Below are 22726 nucleotides of genomic sequence, written 5' to 3' on the forward strand. Positions count from 1 at the left end.
ATGTCCATACTCAAAAATTAGAGTTTTTAAGAGAGCATGCATTGCATTGTCTTTTTTTAAAATTATTTGCATTGTCTCCTTTTAAAATTATAAAATTATTCTTTTTAATTTAAATATAAACAGTTATAAAGTTTGAAAATTTTAAAAAAATTAAAGTTAATGAAGAAAATATAAATAAAACATGGACAATTAATTTAGGACATATTAAAAAAGAAAAATGATACCCCTATTTAAATTTTTTCAAATTACCTAATCGTCAGTCAAACCAAATCAGTTTTGTATTAATATATAAAAATTACAAAATTGTTAACACAAGACAATGAAACTCATAATTTAATGACATTGAGTTACCAAAGATGCAAAAAATTGCATAAAAACGGCTTTGTCTACCTGAATCTAACAAATGGGAAAAGAAAAGAGTAAAGCTGGACTTATAAAAACAAAAAATTAAGTTGGTATGTCAAATAATTCTATAAACCTTTATTTTTTATTTATTTGTTTATGTTTATAAACAATTTTTAATGCTAAACCTAAAAGTCACCATCAAATTAGTTTCACACTAAATAAGCACAAGTCTTCTTATAATGTTTTTAAAATGTTAAAAGACCTCCTCCAGTCTTTTTATAATATTTTTATAATGTTAAAAGACAGAAAGTGAAAACAAAGGGTGAGATGGAGATTATAGACTGGCTTTCAAAAAGAAACGCTGGGATGAAGATTATAGACGGGCTTTCAAAAAAAAGTCATCGGCAGCAAGTGCAAGCACTTTAATTGTTCCTTGACTGTTTGCGGATAACATTATGGGGCTATCACTTTTCCAACACACAGCACTAATGAAGTAAGTTCCTGCTGCATCTTCATCACCAACATCCGTATCTGAAGAACTGAATCTATGCCTAGCTGCTGGCTTCGAGATAGCCTGCAAGTGAACCCCAAAATTTAATTAGACGCTGAAATAACAACTTACAAATTTAGATGCCTAAAATAACAGCCCTGTGAAATATAGTGAGTGACCTTGTGGTAGACGAATACTTCATTTGTTTCGCTGCCACAAGCAATGTATTCACTGTTCACCGTGAGACCCACAAAATACTTCACATTGGCGTGGCCTCCAAATGTGCGGAGCTGAAAAAAAACAAGAAAAAAAAAAAAAAGGACCAAGTAAAATTTTTAAGTTTAGAAAGCCACTATAGGATTCAAAAATTTAGAAAAACAAAAGTCGTACACAAAGCCAGTCCAAGTTGATGCTAATTGCCAAGGCATTTTCATAATCAAATCGATGTTACAATTAATAATTGAGATCTTCAAAGTGAATGCTCTGTAAGTCAGACTGATTTGCCTTTCATAGCTACATATGCATTCTAGTGCAAATGATCTTGCACTCCACTTCAGATAATTGTTCTCATTCCCGCACCCACTCAATGCCAGAGTATTCTTCCCGCAAAAGCTTTTGGAAATGAGAAGGAAACTCCAGTAAATTGTACACAGTTTAATGGTTGTTATTTCTAGTTTCACCATTCTCAAATTTAGTAATCCTAAAGGCTTTAAAAGACATAATTGGTCAAGTACAGCAAAATCATGATATGTCACACTACCTTACTTGTAAACATGATATGTCATACTACAGATGAAAAAGACATTCAGATGTAAACAATAGAACTGCACCTCAAAAACCGAATCATCATAAGCATTGCAACTTACTGGCAAATTTTCTTTAACATCCCACAAGCGCAATGTGCTGTCAGTAGATGCAGAAGCAAACTCATTGTTGGACAGAAATTTTACATATGAAACAGTTTTCCTATGCCCACCGAAAATATGCAGGGGTTGGCTTGTGTTTCTCAGGTCATAATAATGAATGTGATGATCTGCGGAACCCACCTGCAAAACACATATCATATCTTTTTAATGGTCTTATCTGGCTAGATTATAGATCACGTGCCACTGCTCGGAGAGTGCGAGAATCGAAAAGGACATACCGCCACATAAATGCTAGACCCGGGATTATACTTGACAGAACATACATTTGCTTTCATGTCAATATTAAGAACACTTGCCTCCTGATTTGTGCACCAAACTTTGACCTGATGGATATGGCGCAAAAACATACAGAAATTAGTCTAAAATAAGTCCTAGTTTCCATGAGTTACTGAAAAGAGGCCCGCCAATGGAAAAAAAGAAGAAGATTTAATGGAAGGCTTAGACATCACAAAACTTTCAGTGCTTTGACAATGAACCTAAAATTATCACACAGGAACCAAACATATCATATCAACCATTAATGTTCTTTTAAAAGTTTCTCCCGCAGGCCCCCATTTTCTGACTCCCTCAAACCACCCAAGGAGCTGCAAGAGAAAAAGACCTGTTTGGACTCATCAACCTGTTCTGAATTAAGACCTAAGGAGCTGCATGAGAAAAAAGCTACACCAGTTGATTCTTTTTTACATGATTACTATGCTGTATAATACAGTTAAAATATACTGCAATAAGAAATAATAGTTAAAATATACTGTCATTTAACAGAATAAAGTTTTCCAGTGTTCCTAAATACCTTACAGTCATCACTGCCAGACACAAGCATTGAAGGTTCGGCGCGCGAAAAATCCGCTCCATGCTCGTTTTTCATGCTCTTTATACTCCATCACACTCTGAAAAGAAAAACTTGGTTAGCATAGGTCAAGAGAGTACGTGGACGTGCGTGGTTGTGTAAGCCCCACTAAGATTAGGGTATATTACCCTAACCTCCCTTTGAGCTTTGGCCTTTACATCCACAGATTAAACTTTTGCAAAATTACTTTTGACACCTTGCATGAGTTAGAAACCCTAACAACCCTAAACGGCAAATGGGAATTGACAAAATTACCCTCATCTGAAGTGTTGATGCGATTGTAATAAGACAAATTACAAAACTAACCCTGTTAGGAAATAGTGTCATGTGTGGGCATGCTCCATGAGCAAAATTTGTGTCATGATCTATATGTTGAGTCACTTCAGTGGAAGGTTTGCATCACATTGAAGCTATGGTTGTAGATTGAAAACTCAGTCGATGCATCAACATCTTGCTTCAACCTTCATCAATCACACAATATAAAGAAGGTAAGTGGCCTAGGAGGCCATAGGATTCGCAGTGAATAAATTAGAAAAATTGAATTAATTGGAGTTAATTTAAAACTAATTAGTATTAAAATAATAGTAAATTTAATGTTGAATATTATTTCATTAGGAATGAATTTGGAAAGCTTAATGTTGGTGAGAGAACTTAGATTTTCAGTTTAAGTTGAAACTTGGAAGCCAATTTAAAAGTTACTTTAGGTAAGAATTTCATGTTGTGAAAACTGACTTTTGTGTCTTTAAAGATATATTAAGTATAAATACTTTGAATTTCATGCTAAGCCTTACATATTAAGATACTAGACTCGATAAGCTTTCCAACTATATATTATATGCCCAATTTCGAGTCCATTTGACCACTCAACAAAGTGCCTGAATTCAGGCTACGTACAGTAAAGTTCAGCAGAAAAGGTCGATGTTGATCAATCAAAGTTACTCCAGAGTGACTCGATCAATCGAGGAAAACCGAGTAGGTGTCAACCAATACATCTAGAGATCAAATGGACACCTCAACAAAGTGACCACTCAACAAATATATTATATGCCTAATTTCGAGTCCATTTGACCACTCAACAAAGTTCCTGAATTCAGGCTATGTACAGTCTAGTTCAGCAGAAAAGGTCGATGTTGATCAATCGAAGTTACTCTGGCGATTGAGGAAAACCGAGTAGGTGTCAACCGATACATCTAGCGATCAAATGGACACCCAAAGTTGGTTAAAAACGTGTTTCCAAGTCCGAAAAGGTTCCTAAACTTTTCAGAACTCATAAAACATTCCTAATGAATTTCTGATCACTAACACTGGAAAGGTGTTTTAGGGTTCTCTAAACATAAGTAACATAAAACTATAAAAGACACAACTACACCATTTTTTGACTCCTCTTGGACATCCATCCACTATTCCTCCATCGCCACCAAACACCTTGATCTCTCCTTTCTCTCTGGTTTTATCTTTTTCTCTATCGTGCCCACCACCTCTTCTGGCGAGACCAAATCCATTTTTTTCGTCCAAAATTCAGCTTTTATCATCCCATGAAACCTCCTGATTTTCTCTCACCCACTGCAATTTAATCCATCAAATTTACTGCAATGATTCCCAATTTGCACCATCGTGTTCCAGACAAACCCAAGGCCTTAATTTGGACAACCATGATTGTATGGACCCAATAACCAAAGAAACATAAAACTCAAATATACATATATATATTTATATGTTCATGTATATGCAATATATTTGTGAACATATATGTATGCACAAATAAAGCTCTCCAACACGGCACAAAGACACTAATGTTGCGTTTGGGAGCACCAAATCGGCGCCCTGAATTTGGAATTGGAACAAATTTAGTTCACAGTAAATTTCCTCCAATTCCAAACGCAAGCCACCGATTCTGTGCTCCCAAACATAGCATAAAGACATAAAATGATGATTAGGGACAATGGAACCAACTGTGACTCTATCATAAGACCATTGGACTTTTCTAAGCACATATATGATACATCTATATATATATATATATATATGAAGTAAATGTATGTCTAGGCTTTGTATCAAACCTGTTTTCTGTGAAAAAATTGCAATTTTTGTTTGGGTGGAAGTAAATATATGGTGGTAAATTTGGTATCAACCAAAGCTGTAAATTTTCATTCATTGGCACTTCTGCTGGGGAAAAGAGAGACGGTGGTGATGGTGGCCTTCATTGGGGGAGAGAGTGTTAGGAAAGTTTATTTTTTATATATTATATCGTATATATAATTAAAAAAATATATGGGTTAAATTTTGCATTTAAAAGCATTTGAAGGGTAAATGTGTAATTTCATTCCAACTAATGGCAATCTTGTCACTCAACATGAAAAAATTTAACGCCACTTATGGAGATTTAAGAGTTAGGGGCTAACTACAATTTTGGCCAAACCTCGGGCTCAGGGGAGGTTGACCATAATGTTGACCAAAGTTTAATTTGTGGTTGCAAAGGCCCAACCTCAAGGGTGGTCGGGGTAATTTATCCTTAAGATCAAAAGGGGAAAAAATAGAGAACTCCAAAGAAGAGATATTACCTGACGAGTACTCACATCCCAGACAGTTACCATCCCCTTGTAATCACTGCTAGCTATATGGTTTTTCATGTACCTGTTCCAGCTCAGGCAGCTAAGCTTGGATCTTGTGGACATTTCCACGATAGGGCATTGCACATCTGCTGGTTCATTCACCACCTAGAAAGCAATCAAATGGCAATTATTAGCTAGTAAGGCAAAGATACAAGTATCTACATATTGGCACATTTTGTTTTAAAATATGAAGTAGCCTCAACAAAGAGATTCTAGCCCAAGCAGCATATAATTAGAAAAGAAAAAATATTATGGTGATCGAGAGGTCACTTGAACAATATGGCCACAACAATGAAAATATCCCAAGTAGAACAAGTAAAAGATTATACTGAATGATGATCACAACTTGAATTTGAGATCCAGCAAAATTAACCAAAACATCAAGAATGGTAATTATGTACTTTTCAACCAAGATACACCACAAACTATCAAACTTAATACTCCAAAAGAAAACAAATACGGAGTATTACAACCATTAAGATTTTTCAAACCCAGCTATGAAAATTTGTGTTAGACCATAATAAAGGGCCACAACAACAATAGTGAGCCCCAATACAAATAAATAGACAAATAATAAACTCTTTATAGAGACAGGAGTCAACAAGTGTTGTGTTCAAAATTCGCCATAGAACCATTTCTACAAGTTTAGATAAATTAAATAATAACAAAAACCAATGCTCCAACTCAATTATTTTGTTCAAAACCTACCGATGAATATTCAAAAATCTTGATACGTCGTGATACTCCAGCTGTGGCAAACAGTTCATCATCTCTGTCAAATTCTATACTGCAACAAAAGAAAGGAATTTTAACGCATGACAGATTTGATTATTACATAGAACTGCAAAAGAGAGAGAGAGTGAGCGAGATAAAGATATTACATATAAAATAAGACTTGAATAAAATTGTATTACACATAACAAACTTAACTGACCTTGATACAATATTGGCTCGGTGAAAAAGATCCCCATGCCTAAGTTCAGCAATGACCCTCAAATGACTATTTGAACAATAATACAGAAGATGTGTAAGTATGCAATTCTGTTGAGCAACACACGCACACACACACACACGAAGTAATGGAGACAAATCCAAAAGGCTTCCTAAACAGAAACTAAAATTTGTTCACAAATAAAATAATAAACCTGTATCGTGTAAAGGTAGACAATACAGATTGGAAATCCTCAAGTCCTGCATGATAACCTTCTCTCGTGTTCCTTTCTTCCTGTTTATGTGATTGTCTAACCCAATGTCTTCGCTTTTGCAAGTAACACTCCTGTAGGTCATTGAAATGTTGGAAGAGAAAATATTAAACAAAATTAAACTGCAAATAAAATGAAATTTCAATACAAGCTACATATCATTTTAGACAAATTCACCAGGACAGCCTCAACCTAATAAATAATCGATGTTTTAAGCTTCAGATAAAATTTTCTGAAGAGCACATACAGAGATTGGACGAGCAAAAGCATACCATCACCATAACGCACATCGAGGTTCTATATCTTGTCATCAAAAGGACCGGGTTTACTTTTGGATCAGAAAATTATTAGGTATTTATATAATGGCAAGCTGCCTGCTCTGGATGTGGACTATCAATAGTAGTAGGCTGTTGCCTGTTGGTTGATAATAATTTGATCCACTGAATGGTCAACCCAAAACATCTCTTATATTTATTCATGCATAATTGTTAAGCAAGTGAGCAAAAATTATGTCATGTCCCAGCCTAGAGAAATGAAAAGTTGCAAGGGTGCTGACCTGTGCATGAACTTGTCTTTTTCTTGCTAGTGCCACTCCTGATTGAGTAGGATGTTCTGAGTCCGACAAACTGTAAGCATCATTTTTTTGGAGTATTTGAGAGCTCTCAAGAACCTGTGCATCAGCTTTCATGATATGCGGATTCCCTGAATCCATCCGACATTGACCTTGTACACTGGGGACACAAGAATTGATGCCACTGCTACGTTTATCAATTAATGAAGGCCATGCTTTTGTTGCAGAAGGATTATCAACAAGCATCCTCATCTTTACTGAATATCTCTCTCTTGCTCGACACAATTCTACCCGATTATGTCTTTCCACGGCATTAATGTCCTCCTTAATGTACTGGAGATCAGTTTGTACCTACAAAGGAAGCAGGAGACTACCGCGATTAGAAATAACCCTGAGGCACAATGCAGTCACCTGAAAGCTAAACAAAACACATGCCACATCGTGATGCATACGAGAAGATGAGACATGCCACTCAATGGGTCTTGCCCCACCAGATATTTTATTAAAACTGCCAGCTTAGATGCACACTTTTGTACATGAATTCCATAATCACATATCCATAGTCAGTATAGCCCCTATTACACAAATTATAAAACAAGCCAGAAGTATTCCATGTATGATTGATCAAGGGCACCACAGAAGGAAGCATAAAACAAATATATATATATATATATATATATATATATATATAAATAAATTGCTTAAATAAGAAAAGTCTATACATAGACGTTAGAAAACTTGCTTTATCCAGTCAGTTAAGATCAAAATGTTCACTATAAACTTATTTGTAGTCTTATTCAGAAAATCTTTTCAATTACTTAGTCTTGTCCAGATTGAGATAGCTTTTAGATACTTAATACCTTTTGTTTTCAAAATTCTGTTGACCTAAGTTTTGATGCCATTCAGCAATAAATCACTCCATATATTACTGCAGTACAGTGGGTGTTGACAAAAATCCATTTAGGTGTGATCTTTTGGACTATGCTCCTGAGGGCTGTTGTATGGTTTAACAATTTAAAGCTTGAACATCAGCGCCATTGGTGCAAGTTCGAGCTTCAGAGCAGCCACTTTGTTACTTTGTTAAATACCAAATGTTAGGGCTGTCTCGTGTTCTTTCTCTTCAGGTTCTTGTTGTAGCAGGACCACAACTAAGTAGTGTCCTTTTGGACTATGCATCCACATCCTTGTTACAGCCCATGGAAACTTTTGCGAGCAGATATAGTATCCATCCAAATTGTAGAATAACATTTCATACATGTGATTTGGAAATCAAAATATGAGTAGACCATAAACTATAAATTCAAGTACCTCTTTAAGCTCTTCAGGCTTTTGCTTCCTTAGGCAATGCAAAAAGTCTAGCAGAATCTTTGAATTAACTTCAGCTTCTTCTTGCTCCAATTTTCTCTTCTTATTCACAAGGAGAGACGAGAGTCTATCTAGCTCCTTAACTGACACCTTGTGATCCTGTCTAAGAATCACCACAAAAATATGTTAACAAATGAAAGTAATTACGGATAACGAGATGGATAGTAAAAGATATATTCAAGTGAATAGATCCACGAGTGAATTTGGATTTGGACATGATTGAAGAAGACTATCTCAATATCGGTCCCAGTTGGAAAAGAAATTCATTAAGCAGGGAACATCTATTAACATATACAAGATCCTGCATGATCTTTCTTTGAAGTCATCTATGGTCTATAAGGCAACAACTTATGCCCTGAAGCAATATAGATGATTGTAGTCAAACTATAAGTAAAGGAATTAATTTTATTTCCTTGCCTGGCAAATGATACATGACCATGGACAAAATGAAGCATTACCAAGCAACAAATATCTTATCTAATCCTTACAAGAATGTCCCAATAATGAAGATGAGATGCCATAGATAACAAAATGAAAGAAATTTAAACCAATGTTTGCATATTACATATTAATATAAAAATTTAACTAGGAGTGACTAAACATCAATTGTTGTCACTGTCTAACATTTGTTGTGTATAAATGTGAGATGACTGGTTTAATTTGTCCTTTACTAAAATATTCAAAGAGGTTATGCTACAAATGTCTGAACTAGTAACTATCAAGTATGGTATTCCAATAAGTAAAACTAAGCCCCAAAAAAAAAAATTAACAGGCTAGTTTAAATCTTTTACAGCTATTTAAAAAATATATATCAAGAGAAGCAAAAACAAGCATCAACCTTCATCAATATATATTACTGACTTACAAATCCAACAAATAGTTGCCAAGAGTCCCCATAAACCTCAGCCAGCTAGTGGCTCTAAAGCCTCAGGATAAATAGAACCTCCTAGACTATCAATAAATATCTATCAAATGAAGTAATAGTTTGAATATATACAAGGATACGTACACGTAAACATAAATAAATACAGATGCATATTCATACTAAGCCCTGATTCTTTGATGAGATCTTATTCTTTAATAAACAATTAAGCCAACTCAAAGTGCACGATGAGGCAAACTAAGGTATGAGATGAATACCTCATATCAGCCCCAATGCCACAAACAAGAGGCCTGATTTTTAATGTGGTTCGATAATACTTCGCTACATTCACAGATGAGAAGAGACCATTATAATCATATTAGATAGGCCCAAAGCCAGGCCAAGACCTTGTAATACCTTCATGCAAGCATTTAATCATAAGCCTCGATTACTAGCCTAGGTACATAGTTATCTTCTCAAACATTAAATATTTCTCTTTCACACAAGATAACTCTCCAAATTAGGAAATGAATGAATATATGAAACTGAAACAATCTCAACATCTGCTAAAGCTATTCCATTACAGGGAGACAAGAAGTACTTCAATAAGTCCTATCCAACAAAATGTATAATCAATAATTACGAGTATTAATTTAAAATCATCCAATTAAAGAAAACAACTGACCTGGTGTAGTGCCTGGCGAAGCTGTTCAAAAGGTGTTGCATTTTTCGCTATTTGACCAGCCGAAGTCTTCATCAAAAACTACAAAATTGGACAAGAGAGGTTAACACGAAGCTTGATTTAAGGTAAATAATTCCAAGATATGCTAATAACGTTCAAACATAAGAGACGGTAACCTTAAATATATATATATATATATATATATCAAGAGAGGGCACTCCGAAGTGTAACTTTCATTTCTTCGGAATTATCTTAAAGTTTCACATCTTAAAAGTTGAATAACATGTTGCGTATCTCTAGATTCTCAAAATAGAAATAAAATGTTTGTACTCAATTTCAAATTGTGCAGGCAGGTGATACAAAAAATTTAGACATTAATGTCAACCAAAGAAACTTAATAAACCATTGTCTAGTGATCGTTTAAAAAATTCACTGTTTTCGTACTAATTTCATGGCTATATGGTGTGGTAAAAACAGAAAATGTTAATGACTACTGTCCGGCATTTGGATTTAAGTGTCGGTATGTTGATTCCCTCCTCTTTTTTTATGCCTTTTTTTTTCATTTTGGAAATCCTATTGCATTTTCATGAATGGCGTGAACTGGAACTAGACGCCTCTATATTAAAATTATAATGTTAAATGATTAACTCTAATGTTCTTCTGCACGGCTTAGTAAGAGCGTGATTATAACAGCAAGAAACGAGTAAGGCATATGAATGAATGCAATGTATGGAAAGTGACGATATTAGTTTCAATAATGGAAGCAGTTATGATACAGAGAAATGAGCATGTATCTGGTTTGTTTTGCCCGTATGTACATCCAAGTAAGAATTTTTTAAAAGTTATATATCATTAGAAAGAGATTAGTGGCACTTTAAGAATCCCAACATCAAGTTGGGCAAAGAACTATTACCAACAAGGGTTTTAGAATATGTAGGTAAGTGTGAAAATTGTTAATGGCTTGCAATTCTATAGAACTCACTAGGAATGAGCACCAAGCACAAAAAGAATTAAAAATTGACGTGGTAAATTACTATAGAATACACGGAATTTCACAGAAAGATTTATTTTCATAATTGTTCGTTTAATTAAGTTCAAATAAGTTGTATCCTGCTCAAACACATCCATTAAATAATATCTATGTACTTGAAAAGTCTGTTTCAAATTGCCAAGTTGCAAATAGTCAGTTATCAAGTGCTGATTATGAGTTTACTAAATGGCAAAATGAACAAAAATAAGAAATGTGAAGGGTTGTACCTAAATGACCCAACAAATTTGCAACTGGAATTAGGGGATCTTTTTTAATTGATTCATTTATCACAGTGTGGTATTTTACATAGTTGAATGGACCCATCCGAGAACAATTGGATGATGATAACATTATCAAAGATTACAATTCTTTATTTCTATTCAACAACGTATAAATAGTTCCTTGATTTTGGTTAAGGAATTGTTGTTGAATCCTTGCCTTGGAATAAATGGAAGAAAACAGATTGATATTAGTCTGATCTAATCCATTTTCAGAGATGAATCCTGAACCTAATGGATCATTCCTTTTGCTGGTATACGAAAAACTTATCCTCACCCTCCTCCAGCTTATCACCGACAGTCTGTCCAGGGTCCCAAATAACGATGACAACTAAACACATAAGTTGCACTCGTTGCCGGACTTAATCCAACACTTTACGACAAGAATTGATGTCAGCCATACACCACCTGTTTCCGAGTTTCTAAAGGCACCCTCTTTCGAGAAGATTTGCCGCATGTCTAAGTTAATAGAGAGAGAAACTAATTTTTTTTTAACATATTAGGTGTATCAAGAGTGAGGATTTAAGGATCTTGGTGAAGGATAAGATGATGAATTTGAGCAAGAAGGAAAAGTAGTTTAAGCTATTCAACAACAATCATATAGAAAGCTTAGTTTTATATGAATATTGTAACTTTAGGGAGAATAAATATTTTCATAGGGATCAAGTTATGAAAGCGATAAAATGCATTTAATAACACGTGCATTCCTATCAAGGCTTGGATGTATTTGAGTAATGATAACAAATCTTGATTAACAAGTGATTTAATAGATCAAAACAACTAAGAACGTGCCTCATAAGTGATGAAAAATCACATAGTACCTATATATAAAAAAGGGGGGTGTTTAAGTATGTATAAATTATCAATGTATCAAATTAATGAGTCATATTATAATATTTTGAAAAGAGAGTGATTAACCAGTGACTAAGATTTAAAGCGACAATCTTGAATAATCAATTTAGATTTTTATTGGGGAGATAAAAAATGGAAAGTATTTACCTACTGAGAAGATTAAGAAAAGATGCAGAGAACAAGGACCATATCCATTTTATATATTTTCAAAAAACCTATGACAGAGTCCCTACAAACAATATATGGTGGATTTTAGTGGTGGTGGGGGTGCAGGAGGGAAGACTCCCAAATAGATATATTGACATACTAAAAGATATATATGATAAAGTTGTACCTACAAGACAAACAATTACTAGAAAAACAAGTGAAATTCTAATTATGACAAAACTAAATATATGGGTTATGGAATGCAATTTTAACAAACTAGGAGTACAAGTGGATACATAGAAAGATTGAAGATCAAGAGTTACCAAAAAGTGAACAGTTTCATTATCTAGGCCTTATTATTCACAGAGAGGGAGATATTAAAGATGAGAGTGCTTATAGAATTAAAGCAGAATGGATTAAGTAGACTAGTGTCTTTGGCATATCGATTGATGTGTAACTCTATAATTAAAAGGTGAAAATTTTGAAATAGATATTAGACCAACCATATTACTAACAAATTGCATATTCAAAAAAAGAATGTAATTCACTATCACAAGAAATTAAATACATCTGTGAGATTGTGAAACAAGCACCCAATGGATTTAAAAAATTAAAAAAAAATTAAAAAAAAAGGAAGAAAATCTACTAAATTGGTTTGACTATGTGTAAAAAAACCAATAACTCCACCATTAAGGAAGAGTGGACTAATCTTCCTTAAAAGATCAGTGAAAACAGGATACATGAAACTGACCTCAAATTATTGGAGCAATACTGTTTGGAGTTGAGTTGGGCTGATATAAAAGAAACTCTAAAAGCAAAATCTAATTCTTCAAATTTAGCTCAACCAAACATTACATGATGGAACTTGAAAATTTTCAATTGACCTCTATTTAATTTATGAGGAAACAGAAGAAATAAAAAGATTGCAAACGTATACATATTTTTCTTTTTCCAATTTCCAGATGACATTAGCCATGGAGGAAAATATTCAACAATTTCAATTCCTTTCTATGCCATAACCCAAAATTATTCATAAACTAGGATGTTAAAAAAAAAAAAAAATCCGTGTAATTGGAATATTTATACCTAGAATTGAGCATACAAAATAATCTAGAAAAGTAGACATATATATAAACAAAAATTGAGGGTAGGATAAAAGAAAATTAAGCAGTGATTGACCTTATTGAGGAGAAAATTAGGGAAGAGATGGTTGGTGGTGAGGTAGTGTCCACAACAAGGACAATCGTTCTTGCTCTGAAGGTGAGTTGCAATGCACATGTAACAGAAGCTATGGCCACAAGCTGTGAGAAACGCGTCTTTAATGATCTGCATGCATATGGGACACAAAAAGTCCTTGTCCAGCTCCGGCGGCGGCAGAACTGGAATTGGCGGGGGCGCCTGCTCGCCAATAGCATCGGACAATGTTGGTTCAGACTTGACGGCGGGCAACAGTGCCCCCATTGAGCTCTCTTCCATCTCTTTCTCTCTCTAAACAATACAATTTCTCTCTCTGTATTATAAATTATGTAATTGTGGTTGGTGGTGGTGGTGGTAACTGAGCAGAGAGGTGTGTGTTTAAAGTTTATTGCTGGGGCTGCTTCCGTACGAATAAGAAATAATGGCACTGCGTTATTGAACCGACCGAGTGGTTGTTTGAAACGAGAGAGAATGTGTGTGTGATTGTGTGTTTGGTTGCGAGGGTAGAAACGGCCCACGTTAGGCGGGTGTTTCCTCTGATTCGTTTTGCTGTATGATACATACGTATGGCGTTTTCTTCTCATACGGGGGCTATTATTTGATAGCCGCCTTTAACTGTGTAGGTTCTCACACTCACATATGCAAAATTTATATACACACGTATAAGAACTTTAATAATACAAATATCTATATTTTTCATAGTAAATATTTCCAACAAAAATTGTGCCTTCCTTTTTATTTTTTTATTTATATATATATATATATATTTTGAAATTTTAAGCAAATTGTATAAATGAAAAAGGATTACAGAAAAGGCTTTTGGCCAAAACAGCCATGAAAGAGGGCAAACAAAGCCCATGGGCTACCAACCCTTAGTTATGAATAGCTAACCCAAAGCTAAAGCTCATAGGCTACCAACCCTTAGCTATGAATAGCTAACCCAAAGCTAAAGCCCATAGGCTACCAACCCTTAGCTATGAATAGGTAACCTAAAGCAAAAGCCCAACCCAAAAACAAAAGATCTTCAGATAACAGTTGAAGTCGTTACTAGATGATCTACACAAATCCGGTGAGCAAACCCTACAATGAGAGAGATCCTCTCTCCATTCTCAGTCAAATGGCCTCGGCGGAGGTCTGCAAGAAGAGGGAGAGAGATTCCAGCTACTCAAAATCGATCTAGAAGCTATGCATTCTTTTAGGCAACCCAAACGAAGAAGGGAAGTAATTGAACTACACACTTTAGCTAGAACCCTGCTCTGCGAAGATGGATTCCCTCTGAAAATTCGATTGTTCCTTTCTTCCCATATGTGATACACCAGTGCTGAAAGACAGATTTTCCTAAGGGTGTTGATTGGAGATCTTGACCTCCATCTAACACTGATCCATAAAACCATTTCTTCCCAACTATTGAAAAATTTATAGAATTTGCATCTGTCTTGGATGAATTTCCAAAGAGGGGACGAGAAGCTGCATCTGAAGAAGAGATGAGAGTGGGACTCTGTATCGATATTGCACAGGGCACAAATATTATCATGGAGAGCCATAACTCTGCTATCAAGGGTGGGGAGCCTGCACTGAATAGCCAACCACATGTTAAATTTCATTCTTGGGATGGAAGCTGACCGCCACACTAGGTTGTGCCAAGGAACTGGGGGTCTATGTTGGGAAAGTTGGAAGGTTGTGTGTTTCAAACTGAAGGAACCAGAAGGGGACACAGACCAAATCAGTTTATCCTTCCTGAATGGAGCAGGTTACTGAAGGGAGATTAGCTCTGGGATTGCTGAGAACAATGCTGGTAGGAAACTCCAGGAGTTGTTGAGAATATAGTTAGCCACTTTGGTATCTTCATCAATGCCAAGTGTAGATAGGATAGTTAGAGGAAATCTTAAGCAAAGAGGCCCTCTAGAGGACCAATTATCAACCTAAAAGGATGTATCATTGCCATCGCCAATAAGGTGCTTGATAAAATGCCATGCGTGGTGCCTCAGTTGCAGAATTTTCCTCCAACTCCAGGAGCATGAGTGTGGGATTTTCAAGGTCCAAAAGTTCTTGCCTTTGATGAGATGTAATTTACACCAATTGATCCAGATTCTGTTGGAATTATCAGTTTGAAGCTTCCAAATATATCTCAAGATAGCTGCATGGTTTGAGAGTTCCAAGTTGGGAAGACCCAAACCTCCTTCAACCTTGGGCTTGCACACTACATCCTATGATACTTTCCCTCCATTGGATTTCATTTCTAGTCCATACCAAAGGAATGATCTGAAAGTCTTGTTGAGATAATTGATAACACTCTTTGGAAGAATGAAGATACTGGATCAATAGAGTTGAGTGGAGACAATGACAGATTTTACAAGCTGCAATCTACATGCATAAGAAATAGATCTAGCAGCCTAATGAGAAATTCTGTGGGTAATATTCTCTTTAAGCACTCTGCAATCAATGGCCTTAAGATTTGTAGTGATCAATGGCACCCCAAGTGTCTGATAGGAAGACTTCCTTTGTTAATGCCAAACAAATCCGTAATGGCATTTTTAGTATGTGGATTGACACCAGAGAGGAAAATTGAGCTTTTTGCCAAATTAATGGTTAGGCCAGACATAGAGCAAAAGTAGTCCAGAGCTGATTTGATGATGGAGATGAACTCAATGTTCCCATAGCATAGCAAGAGATCATCTGCAAAAGAAAGGTGAGTAATGCCTTGCTCCTTGCATTTCCAGTGGTATTTGAAAGCTGGAGCTCTTCTCACATAGTTGTTAAGAATAGCTGAAAAAGCATCAATAACAATCACAAAAAGGAAGAGGGATAAAGGGTCACCTTGCCTCAGTCCCCTCTTCCTCTTAAAAAAACCTTGAAATTCCCTATTCAAAGCTATTGTAAATGATGGGGATGAGATGCAAGCCAAAATGAGATCAATGAACTTCTGTGGAAATTTGAGGAGGGTGAGACAGTTTTGAGATGAAATCCCAATTTACTGAGTCAAAATCCTTCTTTAGATCAATTTTTATAACACATCTAGGAGGACAAATATCTCTATGGTAGTCTCTAAGCAACTCATGAGATAAAAGGATTGAATCTGTTATTTTCCTGCCTTGAACAAATGCAGTTTGGGTGGGATTAATGATATTTGGTAAAGTGAGTTGGAGCTTGTTTGCAAGTAGTTTTGCTATGCACTTGTATATGGTGTTGCAACAAGAGATTGGTCTATAGTCATTGATAGATGATGGATTTGGACATTTTAGAACAAGGGAAATGTAGGTACAGTTAATTTCTGAGAGAAGCTTCCCATTTCTAAAAAATTCAGCAATGGCTGTAATGATGGATTTCCCCTCAATAGGAGGTATATAAATCTAGACTTAAGCTAAGAAGGTTATCCTCAGTGAATACTATCGTTTCGGGCAGTATCAGTATTGGGTTCGGCGATGGAGATCTATCCAGAGTTTAACTCCCCCACGAGAATCCATTGGTCATCAGTCCCTTGGTGGTGAATTGCATAATTAAAAGGGTTTTGATAGACCCAGGTAGTAATGCCAATATCATCACAAAGGCAGTCTTTGAGCAGCTGGAGATTTCGTCATTGTCAATTCAGCTCACCTCTAATCATTTGATGGGATTTGATGGCACAAAGGTGGACCCCTTCGGGGTAATTGACTTATCCGTTACCGCAACAAAGATGACACTTAAAAAGAACTTTGTTCTAACGAAAATCCATCCTCCTTATAATCTTATTATGGGGAGACGCTAGATCCACTGAATGAACGGGGTTCCTGTGATACCCCTCGGATCCGAGACACGGGTTGATCAGGCCCAGGTCCAAACCCGAGGGAATATCAAACAATTAATACTTTAATGAACACAAAATACAAATTGAATTAAGAAATAAAATTTAAGCTGAAAGAAACTAAATATAAATCCTTTAAAAATTAAATACTGAAAATCTGACAATCCAAAACTCCATAAGTTTAACAACTCGGGAATCCATCCCTAGTGGACCCCTAATAAAAATCCAAACTGAATTAAAACAATTGAAAGTACATCCTGATAAAAACTATGGAGAGAAATCATACGTAGTCGGTAGAGTGAGTAGAAACCTCTGCTCAGCACGAACAAGTTTAAGTCTGGAACTGTCGTGTACCTGAAAAATAGAAGTGGGTCAGGCCTACACGCAAGTTCTATACTACTACAATCCAAACAGAAACCTGATACGCATGCGCACCCTAAACAATTCAACAATAGCTAATAGTCCGTAAATATATATAGAGTCACACTAAAGGACTCTCACTGGACTACAGGCTGGTCTCAACCTGAATAGAGGTAACATGCTAAAATGCACACGAAGTGGGCATGTGTACCTAAACTAAACAGGGTACACCTCCAACCATCGTATCCAGCTATGCATCCCAATGCATATACGCTCCCTAACCGTCTATCATGAGACTCAAGCTCATATCGAGGTACTATAACAATATATTTAAAATCCATCCTGTATCCTAGTAGTGCCGCTCAACTAGTCGTTGCCATGACACTACAATCAATAGGACTTAACTTTTAGTTAATCCAATTCTTAATCCAGAGTAGGTAGGTTTTGGTATTTTGAAACCAAACCGTCCCTAGTATACCACCATCCCATACCGGTGTATACTATCCAATCATCCAGCAGTTAATAATACCAATAATTAAAGTAAACATCAACTAAATCCACATCTCCATCACTGATACTAATAGGCATAGTGTAAGCATCAATAAACAACATCAGCTATATACATAAACATGTTCAGATTTATATCCATCACTGATACTAACAGTCATAATGTAAGCATTAAGAAACATAGTCACAGTATATATATAAACCTACTCAGTTTAGGTTGTTTCATAAAATCTGATATAGTGATAGGATTATTTCAAATTGTCATCCAACACTCAGCAGTTGATATTACAGACATTTAGAATAAACATCAACAAGTCCATTCCTCCAACAGTTAATACTAACAGTAATAGTGCAAGCATCAAGACAGAATTACAGTATGTATATATACATGCTTAGTTTTGGTTGTTTCACAAAACCCAATTAATGTTAAATTTAAAACTTAATATTATTCAACACTAACTCATCCTACACATGTATAATTCAGATACATGATCATGGTATATGGTGAAGCATGATTTAATTACTATCTGTCTCAGAAGATTACAGATCACTGAGAATTTAACCCGTTTAATTCATTCAACCCAACCACGGTGTATTAATTTGTTTAAAACATATACGGTTCAAGTGACAACCATAGTTAGATTATTAACATGCCCCTTGAAGTCTTAGAATTGTCTCTGAGCATCATCCATACACCTCACACATAATCCTAAACCCAACTGAAAACACAGAGAACCAACCACTGCAACTAAAACTGACTGAAAACGAAAAAAATAAATAAAAAATGCATCAAGGAGACGTCTCCCAAAAGTGGAGCCTCCTCCTTTAGGGCTTGGAGCCGGCTCCCATACCTGGGAACCGCCTCTAACTCAAAAGGAGCTGGCTCTCTCCAAGGGAGAGCCGGCTCTCTCTCTCTCTGCCTCGTCTCTTTGCCTTCCCTCTTCCTCAGACGTCTTCTGCAACTTCTCTGCCCTACGCTATGGTTTCCAGAAGTTATAACTCAATCCCAGTAGATTCCCAGTCCATGTTTAAGTCATTAACACATCCCATACATAGGTTTAAATAGAGAATTAAGTAAGCAAATAACATGTTTTAACAGGTTTTTCAAGCATGCAACACATACTGATATGTTTCAATTTAAGCACGAACAGAGAAAATTTATAATTGATTGAACACGAAGCCTAAGGGAGAAAGTAAGGATAGAACTTGCCTTACACCGACGTTCGTCTCAATTTTTCGGTAAATCTTCTGTTTGCTCTCTATTCTTTCCCAGCTGTCTCCAAAACTTCTCTTAGCCTTACTATGTCATAGTATATCTCTAAAACCCTAGGCAAACATCCTACGTGAGTATTTATAAGCCAAACCAATCCTAGTCTCTCTTAAACCCTAACTGGATTTACTCGGCCCATAAAGAAATTTAGGTTAAATTCAATGACGGCTACTTATGTGCATACTATATATGCAACCAACCCTATAGTCACATTAAAACTACATAATTTAATTACATCACGTCAATTTACAACAATTAAATTAAAGCAATTAATAAATTAAATATCAATTAACTCAAAACAATTAAATAATTAACTATCAATAAATCAATACTCAAGTAAACTGACACATAATTTAAATAATCACAATTCAGTCAAATAATGCAACCAATCAAGCAATTAAACAATTAACCATAAAAAAATTGCAATTAAACAATTAATGAAATACCAGGACTATCCTTTGTAAAATTAGGGGTATTACAGTTCCATCTACCCTTCATCAAGTGATGCGATACTTGTCTCCGGATGGTAAAGAGGTTACTATTCTTTGGGGAAATCAAGTCGTTGCCAAAGAATTCAACATGCTAACACAGAATGAAGCGAAGAAGATGGATAAGCAATCTCAATCAGTTGTGACTCCTAGGAGTATATCCAAATAGCAATTACAAAACCCTTTGCCCAAGTACCTGAAAGCAGAGGATAAAGTTGAAGCTATAAAGCCTACTGAGGAATCCCTCGAGGCTGTTGAAGTAATCCCCGGCAATCCTCAAAAAGTAACTTATATAGGCTCTTCCCCCACAACTGAAGAAAAGGAAGCATTAATTAATGTCATTCGGTGGAACGCAGATGCCTTTGCTTGGGATCATTCACACATGGTTGGAATCGATCCTTCAATATCATGTCATAGCCTGAAGAAGGATCCGACGTTCAAACCAGTCAAGCAAAGACACAGAAGGTTCGCTCCTGAGCGCAATTGAATTATTGCTGAAGAAGTAAACAAATTGCTTCAAGCAGGCTTTATCCGAGAGGTGCACTATCTACAATGGCTTTCTAATATGGTGGTAGTACAGAAGAAAAATGGAAAATGGAGGGTGTGCATAGATTTTACCAATTTGAACAGAGCTTGCCCAAAGGACAGCTTTCCACTACCCAAAATTGATTGGATGGTCGACGCTACCACTGGTTATGAAAGACTCACATTTCTTGATGCGTACTCTGGGTACAACTAGATCCTTACGAATCCAGAAGATGAAGAGAAAAAGGTCTTCATAACAGAGAAGACACTTACTGTTATAGAGTCATGCCCTTCGGACTTAAGAATGCTGGAGCCACTTACCAACGCCTCGTTAATAAGATCTTTGACGAGATGTTGGGAAAGACGGTTGAAGCCTACATCGATGACATGGTGGTTAAGAGTGTAAAGAATGAGGATCATCCCAAGCACCTTCAAGAAGTTTTTGACATTTTGAGAAAGTATAACATGAAGCTGGCAGTTCTTCGGCCATATTGTCAATAAGAGGGGAATAGAGGTGAGCCCAGCCCAGGCTCGGGCCCTTATACAGAATCAGGAACCGAAAACTCACAGGGAAGTGCAGGTTTTAACCGGCTGAATCGCAGTTCTTAGCCGCTTCATCTCTCGATTGTTAGATAAATGCAAACCATTCTTTGATGCAATAAGATCTAAAAACAAGGATATTTGGGGACCTCAACAGCAAGTTGCTCTTAATCAATTGAAGTGTTACATGGTTAAACCTCCAATCTTATTTGTTCTGAAACCTAGTGAGACTCTTATTATGTATTTAAGAATCTCTGGCATAGCCACAAGTGCCGTGCTGATCAGAGAGGAAGGGAAAAATCAATATCCAGTTTTATACACAAGTAAGACAATGATAGATGTTGAGACAAGATACAGTAAGGCAGAAAAAATTGTACTAGCATTAGTATATGCGAAGAGGAAGCTTTGACACTACTTTGAGTCGCATAGTATCATAATTCTAACTAACTATCCCATACGAGCTATTCTTTCCAAGCTAGACTTATCTGGAATAATAACTAAGTGGGCAATCGAACTCAGTTCCTTCGATATATCTTATGAGACGAAGGTATCATACAAAGGATAGGCATTGGCTGACTTCCTCTTTGAGTATGAAGATAAGCCCGAAGAGCCAGACCCTCCCGCACCACAATGAGAGCTTCGGGTAGATGGCTCATCGAACCTTGTTAGTGCTGGAGTTGGTATCGTTATCATAACCACTGAAAGCACCAAGCTGCAGCAGTCAATTCGCCTAACTTTTCCTGCTACTAACAACGAAGCCAAGTATGAGGCCTTGCTCGCAGGGCTTCGGTTGGCAAACCAGCTCTAGGTAAGGTGTCTAAAGGTTTTTAGTGACTCTCAACTCATTGTGAACTAGGTGACAGGCAAGTATCAACCCAAAGAGGAGATAATGAAAGCATACAAAGAGGCTGTGGAGAATACTACACAAGGATTTGATCAAATCGAATTCCATCAAGTACCCCGTGATGAAAATGTTAAAGTAAATTAATTGACCACAGCAGCATCTTCCTCGAATGAGGATTTGGTCCGGATAATACCAATTGACATATTAGACGCACCTAACATAAACCCTCGGCAGGAGATAATGGTGATCCCAGAAATTCCACGAGAGCCATGCTGGATGGATCCGTTGGAAACTTACCTAAGGCATGGGACTCTTCCGAGCCAAAAAGCCGAGGCAAAGAAACTCAGACTTACCACAGCCAGGTATTTAATCATAAATAATCACTTGTATCGAAAGTCATTCTCAGGTCCTTACCTGAAGTGTTTAAGCCCTACTGAGGCACTTGAAATATTAAAGCAAATCCATGACGGAGATTATGGCAACCATTCCAGTGGCAGATCCTTAGCGCATAAGGTCCTTATTCAAGGTTATTTCTAGCCATACATGACTCGAAATGCTGAAGAATATGCTTAAAAATGCGACAAATGCCAGCGACATGGTCCAATAAAACAGCAGCTGGCAGAAGACTTGCACGCAATGGTGAATCAGTGGCCATTCGCGTAATGGGGGATTGATATGGTTGGACCATTACTAAAACTGTGGAACAGAAAGAATACGTGTTGTTAACCACAGATTACTTCATAAAATGGTTAGAAATTATACTACCCTACTTCCTTTTCGGATCAAAAGAAGTAGAGTCGAAGGCATCAACCACCATCGTGGCAAATAACACTTCAGCTTCTTGGGCTGGTGGACCCTCTACATAAGGAAAAAACACTTCCATATCAGCATTAAAGGCATCAGGATCCTTTGTTTTGTCACCAGAGCCTTTACTGAAGCCGTACCTGAAGGCCTTCGCACTGGATAAGTGCACCAAAGTGGTATAACGTCCTTGCATCTATTTTC

The 22726-nt window shown here is 36.4% G+C and overlaps 1 pseudogene; it reads right to left on the reverse strand.

Annotated features, from left to right (window-relative positions):
* Window positions 1–564: 564 nt before the first annotated feature.
* Window positions 565–13968, reverse strand: LOC132267389 (E3 ubiquitin-protein ligase COP1-like; annotated as a pseudogene).
* Window positions 13969–22726: the final 8758 nt, after the last annotated feature.

This window comes from Cornus florida, unplaced genomic scaffold (assembly GCF_030987335.1).
Source record: "Cornus florida cultivar Cherokee Brave unplaced genomic scaffold, ASM3098733v1 CherokeeBrave_3.0.0_Hap2_Chr01, whole genome shotgun sequence".
NCBI classification, from domain to species: domain Eukaryota; kingdom Viridiplantae; phylum Streptophyta; class Magnoliopsida; order Cornales; family Cornaceae; genus Cornus; species Cornus florida.